At 43.3% G+C, this 15631-nt stretch overlaps 1 long non-coding RNA gene across 2 annotated transcripts; it reads right to left on the bottom strand.

Moving 5' to 3' along the window:
* Positions 1 to 310: 310 nt before the first annotated feature.
* LOC141996621 (uncharacterized) lies at positions 311 to 15315 on the bottom strand. 2 transcript variants are annotated; one of them, XR_012641577.1, is made up of 4 exons: positions 14845 to 15315; positions 6215 to 6400; positions 3444 to 3555; positions 311 to 1851 (listed from the first exon to the last, which is right to left on the bottom strand). It is a non-coding gene; the product is annotated as an uncharacterized LOC141996621 (long non-coding RNA). The 2 variants fall into 2 exon arrangements; XR_012641578.1 differs by lacking the exon at positions 6215 to 6400.
* Between the last annotated feature and the right edge of the window lie 316 nt (positions 15316 to 15631).

Raw genomic sequence — 15631 nt, 5'->3', positions numbered from 1 at the left:
GCCTGACTTCTTCCCCAAGTTCCATATCCTCCTCACCCACATGCCCAAGAATGCGGGCGGGGAGGCTCTGGGCACCCAGCCACTGCACTCCAGAGGATGGCCCAAGCAACAGAAGGCTGTCATTCAAACAGTTTTGATTTGTAGTGTGGCTACAAATAGCAATGTGGCCTTGTCCTTCCCTCCTCCCCCACCCCACCCGGGCTACCTTGTTAGTTATCTCACTTTTTTTCCCCTTTAATAAAGAAAGAATGCATGGTTTCAAAACAATAGTTACTTTATTTCAAAGGAGGGAGGGAGGGTGGTTTGGTTACAGGGAATTAAAATCAACCAAGGGGGGTGGGTTTGCATCAAGGAGAAACATACAACGGTCACACTGTCGCCTGGACAGTCATGAAACTGATTTTCAAAGTCTCTCTGATGCGCAGTGCACCTAGCTGTGCTCTTGTAATTGCCCTATTGTCCGGCTGCTCAAAATCGGAGGCCAAACGATTTGCCTCAACCTCCCACCCCGCCATAAATGTCTCCCCCTTACTCTCACAGATATTATGGAGCACACAGCAAGCAGCAATAACAATGGGAATGTTGGTTGCACTGAAGTCTGACTAGTCAACAAACAGCACCAGCGAGCTTTTAAACGTCCAAAGGCACATTCTACCCCCATTCTGCACTTGCTCAGCCTATACTTGAACTGCTCCTTACTACTGTCCAGGCTGCCTGTGTATGGCTTCATGAGCCATGGGAGCAAGGGGTAGGCTGGGTCCCCAAGGGTAACTATTGGCATTTCAACATCCCCAACAGTAATTTTGTGGTCTGGGAAGTAAGTCACTTCTTGCAGCTGCTCGAACAGCCTGGAGTTCCTAAAGATGCGAGCGTTATGCACCTTTTCCGGCCATCCCACGTTGATGTCGGTGAAACGTCCCTTGTGATCCACCAGTGCTTGCAGCACCATTGAGAAGTACCCCTTGCGGTTTATGTACTAGTTGGCAAGGTGGTCCGGTGCCAAGATAGGGATATGCGTTCCGTCTATCGCCCCACCACAGTTAGGGAACCCCATTGCAGCAAAGACATCCACTATGACCTGCACATTTCCCAGAGTCACTACCCTTGATAACAGAACGTCAATGATTGCATTGGCTACTTGGATCACAGCAGCCCCCACAGTAGACTTGCCCACTCCAAATTGATTCCCGACTGACCAGTAGCAGTCAGGCATTGCAAGCTTCCACAAGGCTATCACCACTAGCTTCTCAACTATCAGGGCAGCTCTCATCTTGGTATTCCTGCACTTCAGGGTGAGGGAAAGCAACTCAGAGTTCCAGGAAAGTGGCCTTGCACATGTGAAAGTTTCGCAGCCACTGTGAATCATCCCATACCTGCAACACTATGCGGTCCCACCAATCTGTGCTTGTTTGCCTGGCCCAGAATTGGCGTTCCACTGTATCAACCAGCCCCACTGCCGCCACGATGTCCCAATTGCCACAGCCCGTGCTTTCAGGAATGTCTGTGTCCATGTCCTCATCAAAATCCTCCTCATGCTGGCATCTCTTAGCCCGGTTCTGCATATACTCCAGGATAATGTGCGAGGTGTTTACAATGCTCACAACAGCAGTGGTTGTGCTGAGTGGGCTCAATGCTTGCCGTGGTATGGCATCTGCAGGAGAGCAGAGTTGCAGTGGAAGTGGTGGAGGACGATGGTTAGCAGCACCCTATCAGTCCTTTCTCCTTAGGGTTAAGTTTTATTTCACCAAACCAAAACAATTCACCACAAAACAAATACATAAACGAGGTCCTTTCCCCTAACCTCCAGGGCCGGATTTCCAATTAAGCACAGTAGGCACGTGCTTGTTGGAGCTTTAAAAAAAAAAAATAAAATAAAATAAAACATAAAATAAAATAAAATCACACATGCAGTGATTTTCCTCTGCAGATCATCTTTAAGAGTTGGGGGGAAAGTGACTTGTGCAGTGGTCTCCTATATAAAGCAATGGCCTTTTGAGTGGGACTTTGGCTGCAGAGAAGATTGTGAGGGGGGAAATATCAAGCGGGCATTGAAATCAGCAGCTTACACTAACATTTGCTTTGGTTTTGTTCCCTCCACACACACCACTTTCCCCCACATATTTGTAATCAGTAATGGCAAATAGAGGACGGAATCAACAAGAGAGTTTTAAGCAAATGAACAGTCCTGCATGCAGCAACCAAGGCAGGGTGGCAGTGCTGAGCAACATCACAGACAAGCAGATTCTACATCCAGTCATTTAACAGGATTTGGTGAATGGACCACCCACAAATGTAGGACTTTAATTTATGCTTCCTGCAGGAGCCACTAGCCGACACAGAACAGAACAATGCTATAGGAAACAACAAAAAGAGGAGGAGAGAGAAAAGAGGAAACAGAAGGGGCTAGAATTCCTACCACCCTCTTTGTTGGGTCTTGCCCTTTTTCTGCCCCCAAAAAGATAATGACGAAATAACTCTCCAAAGGCAAGAGGCCTCCAGCTGTATAAAATAGCGTTATGCTAGAGGTTGGGCGTCTCCCAGGCACTGTGTGTTTGATCTGTGGGCACTCACAAAACCTCACCGAAGCTGGGAAGCAGTTAAATGCCTCTGTTTGGTGATAACTGAAACAATAGAAGCCACTGCCCAAGTCAAAGACCAGCACGGCATGGTAAGGCTGGAGTAGAAGCTGAGCCATGTAGTCTGAAGGATTTTCCCTGGAGTCTGAATGTGGATGTAGGGGCTGGGTATTGTTTAATGGGGCTGTGTATGTCTGAGTAAGAAGCAGCCAGAAACCATGCAAAGAAGGCAGCAGAAGCACCAGACAGCAAGAGAAGCATATATAGTTTGTCCCTGAGAGAGAGTCGAGAGAGAGCTTTTGGGGGCAGATTTCTGGCTGGAAGGAGGCTAGGAGTTGTGAGCAAAGAAACTGCCTCCCATTTGATTCCAACTGTCTCCATGGAAACAGAACTTTGTAGATTCTTTGTAAATAGACTCAGGCATTTCTTTGATGCAATACTGTCTACCATCAAATTTCCGCCCCGCAATGGAAACAACCTGCAAGACTGAATATAGGATCACCACTCCAGCTAAAAAAGGGGTAAACGCTTAACCTATTGTTACATTTTTCTGGGTGCCTCAGAGAGCCTTCAGAGAACATGTAACTTTCCATGGACTTTTTCCAAGTCTCTGCCAGCTTTCTTTGAGCATCTCTGCAGAGCTGGGTTTGTTGGGAAGAGACCAATGTTAGATACTAGGATCAGATATATCACTGAACAGAAACACATGAAAAACTAGAATCTCAAAGGTCCCTTTATGCTGACCAGAGGTCTCAGTAACCCTGGCTTGGTCAGCAAAAGATCACAATGTTGCTGGTATTGGGTGACAGCTTTCCAGTCAGGAGGCGAAAATATGGACATCTAAAATGGCAGGTTTTTTTACTTTACCTGTGGCCACTGCTGTGTGGCAGATTTGGAGAGTTCCCTGATGGTTTCCACATCAGACAAAAGGACAGGTGGATTCAGTTGACTTGATGGTGCTTGTAGCTTTCACAAAATGCTAGAAATCCCAGAGAGAAGTATTTTAAAAAAAATAAAGGCATCACCACATTGATGCTGAAAGTTTGAATAGCCTTCTGAAGCCAATTAGACTAAACTATTTCATATACAAGATACAAGAGGCTAATCATCTTATGTCTGCAGAACACAGCACACCACCTCAGGCTCTGATTTTTGTCAGATCACCACAATAAAATAGGATCAGGTCTGGTGGGTATCTGGATGGGAGATCTCCAGGGAAAATCCAATGTGCTACAGAAATGGCATCAGTAATGCTGGGCCAGGTCTACCTTAAGTTACAGTGAAGTCAGTGGATATTACAGCAACTGAAGATCTGGCCGATTATTTCTGGCATCAACATGTAATAGTGATTTTTAAAAGGAGAGGAAGCTGCATCAGGAATTTAGTTAGGTAGAATGCAATTTCCTGAGTTGGAATTTGGCCAGGATACTATCAAAGCTCCATTTGTTAAAACCATTGCATCTTTAACTAAGCACAAATGATTAGGACTTCAGTTTTTCTTCAGATGCATAGCCAAATTGAACTGCAGATACAACCCTTTTGAGGTATACCAGTCATCAGTAAAATGTATAAGATTTCATATCAGTTGGATGCACTTATTACCAAAGTAAATATCGCAAATTCAGCTTTCCATACTGCATCTCTTAATTCATTTGAAAGTACCATTAAGCACAGATTAGATGATGCACAGTTGTCTCATGGTTATGTCTTTTATTGCTTAAAACAGAATAATCAAATTGGCCTCAGAAGTGATGTTCTAGAGAGGTCACCCTCATAAATGAGATACATTTGGCAGGAGTCATCAGGATGTGCACTTTAATCTGTACTATTTTTTTAAAGAACTGTTTCTTTAACAACATGTAGTTGCTGATTGGCACTTTGGAACAACCAAAGCAGAGCAGTCCCTACCATACCCATCTGAGGAATTACACAAGACAAAGCATAAGCTAGAACAGAAAAGTTACTTTTCAGAAAGACAACCCAGTTGTATCAAATAAATCAACTTGCTCTTTACTTTCTTTGGCCTATGTTTGCGAGTCTTGGTGGACCGCTTGGCTGACCAGGGCAAGTTTTGGTTTACCAACCAACTCTACAGCTTCAGGGCTGGGTCCAAATGAAGTCAGTGGAAAAACTCTCATTCACTTTAAAAGAGCTACGGCTGCAGAGATATGGATCAGCACAAAGTGCTCCCAGCATTTTATCTATTCTTTGGGCTTCTGATTAAGGGTTGTTTTTCTTTTAAGTGCTAAGGAGCCTACACTGTTCCTTCCTCATTTTAGATTATTTATCACTAGCTCACATGGCCTTTCAGCAGCCATCTCCTCAGCTTCTTTTTGTAGTTTTGTTCACCCTTTTGAGGTCTCGATTTCCCGTTTTCCACAGAATTCAGACCTGCTTTCACTCACATATTTCCATGACTAAGATCTTTTATCTATTATTCTGGTTGCTTCTCTATGGTTTCATCTTCTATTTTGAGGGATATCTCGCTTTGTTAAAAAGCAAGAACAGGGATTAATTAAAATCCATGCACCTGCGCTCTTAAATGTGTCTTTGCTTACCAGTCCTTGAATCGCATTTCAGCTGACTTCTATTTGTTCATGCCATGTTGTTGTTTGCTCTTTGCTGCATTAAATACCATGCCAAAGTTGCCAGAGACAATGTTTTATCTGCCTCTAAACCCCAGCTCTTTCTTCTAACAGTATTTTGTACTGTATAACCCTGAGGATGTATTTGTTTCTCCTTCTCTCTCTTTTTTTTTTTTTAAAACACTTCTTCCCCTTGTGCCCTAAAGCCTACATCACATTTCTCTACAAATGAATTGTATAAACCACTTGGCTGCCCTGGTACCCAATCTCTCCCTAGTCATTTATTGCTGTGCTTCTCTTTTGTATCAGTGACCCTCTCTCCTCTCCTGAGATTTTACATTAACTGCTGGGTTTATCATCTGGCCGCATGTTCCTTTTTAGAGGTCAGTGTTATTTAAAATGTACTTAAGTACAGGAAAGTACATTACATTCTCATAAGGACTCACCTGACACTTCAAGCATCCAATGTTTTTTAAAACCCACACCATGTCTCACATTAACAATGTCAATCTAGCAGGATACAAAGGAATGCTGATGGAGGTTAATGGTCAGATTTTTCAGGGATTGCAGTTTGAAGTGACACACTGACTATCTTTGAACCACCCAACCTCAGAATCTTTTACTCTTTCCAGTCAGTATCTTTTACTCCTTTCAGCAATTCCTCCTCTAAACTGGGGCATAGAGCTGACAAGACCTAGTTCTGTCCTCATTTATGCCTCTGCAATCCCACTGACATAGAAGGCTTGTATGAATTTGGCTGACAGCAGAATATGGCATCCAACAGTTTGAATCTCAATCTCTGTCTCCCCAGACCAGAAGAGTGTTGTGGGGATGACGTGCTAAGCTCCAGTGAGAAATGAGTGCTTTGTGCTGTGCACGTGCATTCGTTCGGTCCTTTGCTGGAGGATGTTGCATTTGTACAGGCTGAAAGGAGGAGGAATAGCTACCCTGCTCTGACCATTGTGACAATGAAGACGTTTCAACGGGGGAAGGAGGGAAATGCAGGTTGTTATGACGATACAATGCTGCAGCCTCAAAACACTTTCTGCTTACCCACCCATGACCATAGGTGCTGGGACTAGGGATGCTGGGTATGCTGCCACACCCCCTGGCTTGAATTGGTTTCCATGATATCCAGGGTTTACAGATTGGTTCAATGGCTCTTGGCACCGCCACCATACAAATTGTTCCAGCACCACTGCCCACGAGGTTCTAAAATAATTCTCCTTTCAGGACAGTCTGCAAGAAGAGAATGGAGTGCAGCATGGGGTTGGAAGCTTCATGGCAGAAAAGACCAATGTAATAATAATTAAAACTTCTTGCCTGACACAGGACAAATGTTACTTGGACAGGATTTTTTGGAGTCCAGTTTAGAAATGCAGAGGACCTACTCTAGAACTGCTGACAAGCATATGAAAGTTTTTTCCAGTATTTTGTTCTGAAAATATTTTGTTCATTCACTGAAAGTATTTTGTTCACTGCAACCAGAAATGTTATCATGTATGTAACCATGAACTCTCGGAAATGGAGAAAGTTAAATAGTTAATACTATTAGGCCAAAATATGGAGATCCTCCATCAGATGATCAACAGTTGCTGCTGATACAGAGTTTGAATGAGTGTCTGATACTGACAACCCTCTGTAATATGACAGATCATTTGGAGACATTGCTCCAACATATTACAATGAAAAATTCTAAGATTCCTTTAACACCTTACTGGCTCTGAATTTCCTGTGAGGTACCCTACTAAAACTCTAGGCATGACTTCAGTTAAATAGCTGTTGTATTCATGGTAAAACCCAGAGAGACTTAATGCATACTTTTCAGAGTAACAGCCGTGTTAGTCTGTATTCGCAAAAAGAAAAGGAGTACTTGTGGCACCTTAGAGACTAACCAATTTATTTGAGCGTGAGCTTTCGTGAGCTACAGCTCACTTCATCGGATGCATACTGTGGAAACTGCAGAAGACATTATATATAATATATAATGTATATAATGTCTTCTGCAGTTTCCACAGTATGCATCCGATGAAGTGAGCTGTAGCTCACGAAAGCTCACGCTCAAATAAATTGGTTAGTCTCTAAGGTGCCACAAGTACTCCTTTTCTTAATGCATACTGGGGTCTATAGGTTTTCACTAAGGTGCTGTTAAGACACATGACAATTTTGGTAGGAGGAATAATACCAATTTTAGATCAAGTTGCTGTTTCTCGCCTTGCTGCAATTTCTTTTTCTCATTTGTACTTATTTCCTTTGGAGTTTTATTAAACTCACCCTAGACTCATAAGTCTACACAAACAATCTGTGTGCCAGGCATTCTTCTTGAAAGCTCTATGACAAAAGCCTCTTTTAAAAGATTGCTTGTCATAGATAACTATGTTACCTCAATATCCACCTGCACAGAAATGCAGCATAAACCCCAGAATCTTCACAACAGGCTGCAGTGAAGAGCAGTTGTAAAAGGAGTTCAGATCCAGTATTGGATTTCCCCTTTATCTTCATTTTACCCCTAGAAGCTCTTGTGTTCTGTTGTTTCCGATATAGAACGTCTGTTGTGTTCTGCCTTAGGGATGGATGAATTCTTGTAGGTGAAGTGGTCCCTGTACCTAAGGATACCAATTCTGAAATCTGGTCAGGATTTGGATGCCCTATTAAAAATGGGAATCTTAATTTTGGGCCCATCATCTGTAAGATACTTTGGGTATTTAGGGATGAAAGATACATCGGATCATCAACGATTTCTTACATTAAACACAGTGCACGACAAACAGTATTCTACAATGCAGATCCCTCACAGGTGTGCTTTAGATATATACTATTTATTATTTATCTACTGACCATTTTCTACCTCCCATTTCTATGTACCAGAGCTTCACTAGAACTTGCGGTTAACTTATAATAAGGAGTGATGAAAAGAGACTCTGAGAATCTGCATTATTGCCAGACAGCTCCTGTAAAGGTCAACACAAAATAAAATGTATAACTAACTGTAAATTTAATTGAGGAGTCAAAGAATGACAGGAAAAGATGATAAAACTGAGATAAAAATTTTCCCTTTAATAGCCTACTGCCAGGCTGGCACCAGGAAATCCGAAAGAGACAAACCTACAAACAAGTGTATTCAGGAGGAAACGTGCACAAAAAGAGGATTGCAGTGTATGTGACTGTCCCCCTGAGAAGTATGCATAAAGTTAGTGAGCAGCAAACTGAATTTAGCTCTTGATCCTTAGTTAGGAACAATTTTTGTTTTTACAAAGTTTAGAAGGAAAAGAATCAGACAGCTTTTAAAAGAGAGGGAAGACCGTATTAGACTTTGAAGGTTCTGGCATGGTTTAAGATTCTTGTAGAGGATTGTTCTGATAATCCAATCTCCTGAACTAATGTAAGAACAATTTCAGTATTAATTATGTGTTTTGTTACTTCAGTTACTACTCAGAATTTAGGCCCTAGTATTATTTTAAAATATCTTTTTATTGGTATATTTAGATTATGAATTTTTTTTAAAATATATTTTTCTTCTCTGGATAACTTGTGCCTGAAGAAGATCTACATCACCTGGGAAAATACCTCTAGCAACTAATTTTTAAATCTATAAGCATATTAATTTCACATGTCCTACAAGTGTTGGTTGAAAATTTGTATATACTGATCTATACAGCATGTTTTTAAAACCCTATCCACTCAAGAAAAACAGGTGCAGTTCTCTTAATAATTCTACAGTATATATTCAAACTTGGTCGATCCTTATGCTGGGAATTTATGTCTCTTTAATTACATTCAAACCCATTGCTTGAAAATTGCCAGCATAACAGCTGAAATTGTATTGATCACTGAAGACTATTTTCATCCTGGGATTTCTTGGAAATGTTTTCTAGAGAACCCCAAATAAACAGTACCATTTAAAAAGCTAACATTTTGTCACAACTCTTTAGGAAATCCTGATCCATTTTACAACTGATCTCAAAATGGAAATAGAAGTAACTTGGAACAGTGAATCTGTTTAAAAGACTGCATTAAAAAAAATGGAAAAAGAGGGGGAGGGAAACATTAAAAGGAGGACATAGCTAAAGGAAATACAGCACCACATGCTTTCCCCTCCCCCCGAACACAGAAAATTATATCACAAGCATGCTATTAACTTAGGCTGAACTTCTAAAAGCTAGAAAATTCAGGTAAAATCTCAGCCTGATTCTGCTCCCATTGAAGACAACATCCTTCACACACATGGTATTCTTCTCATGAGACAAATCCTGGTCACACAAGCAGACCCACCGAAGTCAATGGGACTACTCAATGAGTAAGACAAACAGGAGTTGATTTGCACATTGCAACACATGTCGAAATTCAAATCACCAAGGATCTGCTCCTGCTTCCACTGAAGTTGATAGCAAATATCCCAGTGACTCGAATGAGAGTAGAATTGACCCCAGTGTTTGTCAAGCAAATATTGACAAGTCAGACACTATATTGCCATAGTGATAACACTGATATCTAACAAGGTAAGCTACATCAAGAAGGCAAGATCTTTGACACTGAGAAAGAAAAATATGAGATAACTGAACAATGCAAGACAGACCAGAAGACAAAGTAAGCTACATGTGAAAAATGTTTACTTAGAAGAGAAGGGGGTAGTCCATCTTCTATCAAAGTCTTAGGTAGTTTAAACCTGAACTAGGGGTTTAATTATCCTCCTGTAAAATTTGCAAGCCAAATGTATGTTACTTATGAACCAGAAAGTAAAACAGAAACCCACTGAACACAAGTGAAGTGTGAAAAGTAACAGCAAAAATATAGACTTAGAGACTCAAGGTCAAAGGGAACCATCATGATCATCTTAGTCTGACCTGCAAATTGCAGACCACAGAACCTCACCCACCCATGTCTGTAATAGACCCCTAACCTCTGGCTGAGTTACTGAAGTCCTCAAATCATGATTTAAAGACTTCACGTTACAGAAAATCCACCATTTGCACTAGTTTAAACGTGCAAATGACCTGTGCCCCATGCTGCAGAGGAAGACGAAAAACCCCAGGGTCTCTGCCAATCTGACCTGGGAGAAAATTCCTTCCTGACCACAAATATGGTGATCAGTTTGACCCTGAGCAAGTGGGCAAGACCCACCAGCCAGACACCTGGGAAAGAATTATCTGTGGTAACTCAGAGTCCTCCTCATCTAGTGTTCCATCACCGGCCACTGGAGATATTTGTTGCTAGCAGTTGCAAATTGCCTACATGCCATTGTAGGCAGTCTCATAATACCCATCCCTTCCATACATTTATCAATGTCACTCTTGAAGCCAGTTAGATGCATGCTAGGATTGCATTAGCCTTTTTCACAGCCGAATCACATTGGCGACTCAGTCATCCTGTGATCAATCAATACATCCAGGTCTTTTTCTTCCTGTCACTTCGAATTTATACCAGAATTTCTTCTTGTTAGTCCGTAAGTGCCTGACCTTGCACTTTGCACTTTTAAATTTCATCTCATATCTATTACTTGAGTTTACAGGGTCATCCAGATCATCTTGTATGATATTCCGGTCCTCCTCTGTATTGGCAATACCTCCCAACTTTGTGTCATCCGCAAATTTTATTAGCGCACTCCCACTTTTTGTGCTAAGGTCAGTAATAAAAATGTTAAGTAAGATTGGTCCCAAGAACAATCCTGAGGAACTCCACTAGTAACCTCCCTCCAGCCTGACAGTTCACCTTTCAGTATGATCCATTATAGTCTCTCCTTTAACCAGTGCCTTATTCACCTTTCAATTTTCATATTATTCCCCATCTTCTCCAATTTAACTAATAATTTCCCCATGTGGAAGTGTATGAAATGCCTTACTGAAATCCAGGTAGATTAGATCTACTGCATTCCCTTTGTCTAAAGAAACAAATAAACAGAAAACCAATCTTCTCCTCAAAGGAGGAGGTCAGGTTGGTCTGGTACGATCTACTTTGTGTAAAACCATGTAATATCTTATCCCAATTACTGTTCACCTCTATGTTCTCAACTGCTTTCTCTTTCAAAATTTGTTCCAAGACTTTGCATACATGTGCCAGTTCCTTTAATATTCTTGGATGGAAAAGGAAATCTGCAAGTTGCTCTTTCTCAAACTTGAGGCTCTGTAATTCACTTTCCATTGACTCCAGTCATTCTGTAAGCTTGTGGGTTCTTAGCATGGACTTGTTTTATGACTCCCCTCCTGTCTCTTTCCTGGAACTGATGTCCCGTTTCCCATCCTGCCCCCCTATTTGGGACTCTACCTGTTGGAGAGGTCCTGTCTGAGTCCCCAGCTAGCTTGTTTAATGGATAGTTCAGCCTATATTTCCATGGTACACTGTTGAATTCAGGATTCTGTGTGGGTCCCCACAACATGCTGCAGGGTTTAAGATTTCATTTGGGTACCCAGGATGTCCCACCAAGCCCAGGACTCCTTCTGCTGGCCTGGGACTCAGTCTGGGTCAGTATGGTACCCTGTTCAGTTTTCTTTATCTGGGCGTAGGAAAATTCTTCCTGCAGGTCCAAGCTTTGTTTCCTCTGCCCTTTCAGGCCCCCACGTGACCCTAGGCTAAGTCTTGTTCTAATCTGACCACTTGGTTGACTGTTTCCTCCCCGTGAGATGTTTGCATTGACCAACTCTTGTTGGCACTTTCTAAGTTGATCCCTCAGTCCTCTGGAAAGGTTGCGATCTCCCTCTCTGTCTCCCTTTCCTATCCTTACTCCAGCCTCTAGCCCTCTTACTTACTTTCCTAGTCAGCCCCGGATCCCCCTACCCTGCCCTGCTGTCCTAGCCCCTGGTTATACAAGGGCTGAGAAACCCACATAGTCTCTCCCTAGAGCTATTGGGCCAAGGCAGGCCCTTGACCACCCAACACACAGTTGAACTCTTCAATCCCAAACCTCCAGCTCATCTTCTGCAGTGGGGTAGATGCAGGTCTCATCATGGATACAGAAGACATGTGCTGGGAGATGTTAATCCAGGCTACATACTCTCGCCTGATCTTCCCGAAACAGAGTGCACCCACAACCCAAGTCTACAAGTCTCTTAGCTACTATTTTCCCCACCCTAAATGCTTCTACACACTGTAGTCTCCCCATTACTTTTAGAGTGGGCTCCCACCACTTGGTCCCACTGTAGTAACAGCTTAAGTAATCAATAACTGGGCAATTCCTTTTAACATGCTCAGACTGGCCACACCTGAAGCAAACCATGTGGTCCCCTTCCAGGAGTACTTCCACCAGTCTGTAGGGCTACCCAGGTCCCTTGTAGGTCCTGTGTGCCCCCTGTGCTTTGGCCACTCAAGGTCTTTCCCTCTGGAAAGCTTCCTGGGATCATCCCCTGGTGAGCTCTCGTCAATTTACCATACTGCCCCAGCCGCTCGTCTCCTTCGGCCTCAAAGCAGGCTTCAGCTTGCTTTGCACCTTCCCACATTGAGGCCTAACCCAGCTCCGCAACCCCTGAGGTAGAACCTTCAGGAACTACTACAAGATGACCTGATACAGGACTTTATCCACTGAGCTACTCTTCAAGCACAGCCACAACCACAAAGTCACAATTTCTGGACCACTATCCATGGTCATGTCCCTCGTGGGAATGGTTCTACCCGAAACCTGAGTCTACAGACCTCAGGAGTCAACTCTAATCGATCCAAGATGGCTGCCTTCAGTACCAGATAGGAGTTCACCTGCTCATCACTTACCACTCAGTTAGCTACCGGCAACTCGCCCATGCAGGCTATCCAAGTCAACTCCTCCAAGTCCACTGCCTTTGCCATCTTGAAATGTTTGGCGGAAGGCTTAAGGGTCATCCTCCTGTTTGAGCTACACCAGGCCTAGAGCCAACTGGCCCCCAGTCCTATCACCAACTGTGTTCGGATGTGGTTCAGCCTGTTTCTTCATCCACTTCTGTTTGGAGTGCACTTCTTGCCACCTCTGTTGCATGAGAAACTGGGTCTCCTGTTGGTTTTGTTTATCTGCATTACCATTGATTGTGTTAGCAGGGCCTGGATCTACTGCTGCTGCATAGCAGCCACCTGCTGCTGCCGTCATGTCACTAATAAGTGGATCTCCCCCTCAATCTTCCCCCTTATTCTAGGAGTGGGCTGGAATCTCACTGTGTCTCCAGGCTATATTTCCCCCTGCCTCCAAAGCATGCTACACCCAGTTTATTTTCTTAGAGGTTAGCAAACAGAAAAGACTCCTTGCTCAGCGTCAGGCTTCAGGGCCACTCCCTCCAAGGGTCTCTGGCACTCCTGCTCCTGGCAGCTTCCCAGTTTCTGTCAGCACAGCTCCCTTCCTAGAGCAACAGCCACAGGGCTGCTTCCCTGAGCCTCTGGCCCCATGCTCCAGAGAGCCACCACAGGAGCTGGCTCTGCTCTAGAACGGGTCTTTCCTCCCTAGGGCACAGCCTGGGGCGTGTCAGTCAGTCAGTCTCCTACAACTGCCTAGTCACAGCCCAGCCCAGGTATAGCCCAGCCCTCTTTAATTGGCTGGATAGGGCTCACCTGCCCCTGGTCCAGGGGAGCTGGGCTTAGCCGATCTACAGGGACCAGCAACCCTGTGACACCATAGTCAATACCAGTTCAGCTAAACCACAGTTGCAAGACAGCCCATTGCTGAAACCTTAATGCAGACAAGGCCTAAGACACACAGTTCTTAGTCAAAAATATCTCAGGGTACGTCTATACTACCCACCACCAGGATCGGCGGGCAGTGATCGATCCAGGCGGGGGGGGTGGGTGGTGTCGATTTATCGCATCTAGACTAGACACGATAAATCGACCCGAGTGCTCTCCCATGGACTACTGTACTCCAGTGCCGTGAGAGGCGCGGGCAGAGTCGACGGGGGAGCGGCAAAAGTTGACTCACCGTAGTGAAGACACCACGGCGAGTAGGTCTAAGTACGTCGACTTCAGCTACGTTATTCACGTAGTTGAAGTTGCATAACTTAGATCAATTCCCCCCCCCCCCCCCCCCAGTGTAGACCAGTCTCTTTATACCTATATGTTGTCCTGTATTTCTGGTCCCTGCACCTTGACTTGGGAACCCTTGTCCAAAGCCACATCTTCTCTCACTTCAAGGTGCCTTTCCTCAGTACTGAGCAGGGGTTAGTTTAGTCCAGGTGGGCGTGCGTGTTAATCCTGTCCCCCACCCTGTCTTTGTCAGGCTCTGAAACACAATGGAAGTTCTCAGACAGGTACAACTTTAATCCATGCCTACTGGAGCCAGATTGTCTGGGGCTGCTCTACATTGGGAACATTCTTCCACTGTTAACCTAGCATAGGTGCACCTGTGCTAGCTTGGAGAGGAATGCTACTTTAGACTAGGCTTAAAAGACGGGTAGATGACACGATGGCCAAAGTGCCTGTATCTGCTATCTCTGCCGGAGATTCGCTGGTGCTAAATCAATGGTCATATTCTAGACAAGGCCTGGGATTCTCCATCCGGATAAGTGAGTCCCATGTCCTCCCAAACAGCCATGCTCACATCTGATATGGTGAAGTGTTTTAGCTAAGGCCCATACTATGTCCCAACAAGTCAATAACATACATTTCATTACCACCTTTTCCATAACAGTATGATGTGATATAGTTTATTTAAATGTTAAACATTTTTAAATGTTTAAGAGATGTCTGGGGTGTGTTAGTCAATTAGAGATATGGTTAAAATATTAATTTTATCTTACCAAAAATGGACAGCCATTTCAAAATGCACCCATCTATGAGTCACCACATTACTACCACTCTTCAGCTTCAATTCAGCACTCAGCAACAGCAATCTAAAGGAAATTCTTAGTTGCAGAAGGTGGTGATGTGGTTGAAGATCCCTGTCAATTCTATAATCTGTACTAGTTGTGTGGCTTAACCACGAAGTCGTCCCTGGATAGAAGAAAAATATAAGATCATCCAGGAATAAAATTATCTGTCTTCAGCAAGGGCTACTCACTGAATGTCCATTATTAGTACAAGGAGAAATAGTCACAGCAAATGTCACCCCTTCACAGTTCCATCCATCATGGTGATCCGAATGTGAATGTATCTGAGTTTCCAACAGTCTGTCAAGACCCACATTTCAAAATATTAAGAAAAAACACATTCTGGCATGACTGAAGGAAAATAACATGGAGATACAGTATGTAAATCACAAGGTAAAGACACTTTTGAAATACAGATGCTCCTTGTTTTGTGATATTAGCAAGACAAGCTAGTCTGAATATGAACAAACCTTGATAGCTGAAACTCAATTATTTTTGTCCTTGCACTTGCTCTCTGTATGAAAACTTAGTGTTCAACACAGCAAACTGATCTCGGAGTGTGATTCATTCATCTTCTGTGGGATTCTCTTTATAATTAAAAGTCTGCTTTGTCAAAACCAAAAATGTGAATTTGACTAAATATAAATGTTCCTATAGTATAGCCCAGGAAATGCACGTTATTGCTGCTTTATTGCACCAAGTGTGCAAATAAGATTCT

Source organism: Natator depressus, chromosome 12 (assembly GCF_965152275.1).
Source record: "Natator depressus isolate rNatDep1 chromosome 12, rNatDep2.hap1, whole genome shotgun sequence".
Taxonomy (NCBI): domain Eukaryota; kingdom Metazoa; phylum Chordata; order Testudines; family Cheloniidae; genus Natator; species Natator depressus.
This window is presented reverse-complemented; position numbering and strand designations above follow the sequence as displayed.